The following is a 2,863-nucleotide window of genomic DNA, read 5'->3' on the forward strand; positions in this document are numbered from 1 at the left end:
GATTTTAAACAAGTTACATATCTTAGTAAGTAAAACAAACACAATAATGATTAAGGAAAACATGACAATACTGGTATGAATAAGTAGATCACAAACGCTGGCCATAGTTTTCTATCCACAATTCATCAATTACTGAAACTATGCGGGAGGCGGAAAACTACAACGGGCGAGGCATGGTCAGGGGTGATAACCCCAAAAAAGGGTTAAGGAAAGGGTTAGGATTAGGGGTCGGGTTAGGGTTAGGGTTGGGTTTAGGCTAACCCAAACCCTAACCCGACCCCTAACACTAACCCAAACCCTAACCCTCTAACCCCCCCTTGCGCAATACCATACCATGCCTCGCCCGTTGTAGTTTTCCGCCTCCCAAACTATGCATAGTTTCAAGCTACAAGACGTATGAAAGGGAGATAAATACAATGTACATAAATATATACAGTTCTACTAACACTTGCAGAGTTATCCCAATACATTCCAATGACACAAGCACCAACATACTATGATCTACGCATCATCTCTGCAAGGTTCACACACAGATGGAAATAATAATAAGTTTGCTTTAAATGTGTGTATATCAACTTTTAAGAGCTCCTTGCATCAAAGATGAATTATGTGGAGACCCCTTGCACATCCTAGGAACACTGCTTCAAGTACTTCTAGTTGTATCAAAGTTCGGAGGACTTAGAATCATAGCTGCAATTTTCGTCTATTTATTTTATTCCACTTTTACAGCGAATTTGGATGATTAAAGCCCCGTTGATAAACTATCATCTGTATTCAACGGCAGGAAATGACATCAATATTTCGACAAAATGACGTCGTAAATCCAGCGAAATTATCCAGTCAAACTAATTTTGTTTTAACAAAAAGGTTTACAAAATAAAAAGTGGGATAAATAGAATAATAGATTAGTGTTGATTATAGATCAGGTTTATCATGCTCTGCACGAAAACGAAAAAGCACTCGCCAAGGCTCGTGCTTTTTGTTTTCTAAGCCTCCCATGATAAACCTGATCTTTAATCAACACTAACCTATTATTCTCTATTTAATGTTAGTGTTGATAGGTCTTGTGCTGTTAGGGAAAACTGGAGTACGCAGAGAAATCCAACAGCTATCAAACCCACAAACACTGTGTGAAGGAAGCTTTACAGGCCATCTTGGTGAAAGGCGAGTGTTGTAATCTCTTTTAACCCTTTTACCCTTAGATACATATTTTCACTTATTTGTAGTCCCTTAGAAAGTAAAATTTAATTTAAGACCTTTCTTACTAGGTTCAAGTTTTTAAGGCTTCATCTCCAAACTTTAAATACTGATGAGCAGCTAACAGCATAAAACCTGAACAGACTTCGAGTTACTACGCAATCTGTTCTTGTTTTATGCTGTTTGCATATACCCATTTTCATTTTGCTTCTAAGTGGGAAAGGTTTATGAAAAAAAAAGAAAAAAAAAGTGTTACATTGTTACTCCAGTATTACCCTGTTGACGAGGTCCAAGAAACAAACCCACATAAACAAGCACCCAAGAGCAATCCCCATAATATTGGAATATATGTTATAACGGAGCACGTTATATTGGATTTAGTGCACGAGTAAGTAAGCCAGATTAACTTAAACTTGAAATACATCCAAAGAATTCTATATTATGATTTTTAGCTGGTTCCAGTCAGCTTTGGTTTTTGCATGCATGCAATATACTTTACTTAATGAATCATGGATGAATTCAGAAATATTGAACAATCAATATATCAAATAAACTCATACAACACACAATCATTAAAACAATAATTACAGTGATTATGATATTTTAAACATGCAACAAACTGAACTGTTCCATACTCATGGTGGATGTTTTTTTTCCATTTACAGAGGAACTACATTCGATGTTTGCCTTAATTATCAATGAAACCAGCTTCATAAAAGAAAAAAACCATACCTGAGCCTTGCTTGGCAAATACAGGGCTTAATGCATGTGTTGTAAAATGTTCCAGATTAGACCGTGCGGAAAATGACACTTTCTTCATAAACTGGATTTTCGTTTTAAAGAGACTTATTATAGACTAAAATTTGCATAAAAGCGGAGTGTCCTCTCTAATTAGCCTGATAAGCAGACTGCACCATTAAATCTGGGACCACACTTACCACACACGCATTAAGCACTGTTGTCCCACAGCACCGCCCATTAATTTTTTTTATTCATCACTTAAGATACTACTGCCATTTAAATTAGCACCGATGTAGTAAAGAAGTGAAACAGAACATCATGTTAAATAATTGCCATAAATAAAAATGACGTTCAATTATGCATTCTTCGCAAAATATCACCTAAAAATAATGTGCCATTGTCATATATATATATAAGTCATATGCTCTCTTCGCCCATCTTTATAAAACATTTATAGAACATTTATCTTTATAGAAGCCTGAACATTTGTTGTCCTAAATTCTTTGCTTAGTTAATGTGAGTGCAAAAGCACCTATGAATCTAAATAACAGAAAATACAGCATTTTATAAACTGTTGAAACATTAATAAGAAAAATCTGTATCATGTTTCTATATAATACACAATATCTTAGTATTTTGATTGCAATAAAATGTAATTATGAGGAGGTAATCATATATAAATACATTTAATAAGATCACCAACCCTTTAGAGGTAATGTCTCCGTTTTCAGTTAGTTTCACAAACTCTGTTAAAATACCACTTAAATAGCCTTCTTTACTACAAGAATAATACTTTTACATATGAAAATATTACAGGGTACAAGTTATAAAGTACAGTTGTCATGCAATACAACCTTAAATGTCACAACAAACTATAAAATGACACTTCTATTTTAAAATTCTTATACTATCAAAACGTAAAAAC

The sequence above is a fragment of the Dreissena polymorpha genome, chromosome 11, assembly GCF_020536995.1.
Source record: "Dreissena polymorpha isolate Duluth1 chromosome 11, UMN_Dpol_1.0, whole genome shotgun sequence".
NCBI lineage: Eukaryota > Metazoa > Mollusca > Bivalvia > Myida > Dreissenidae > Dreissena > Dreissena polymorpha.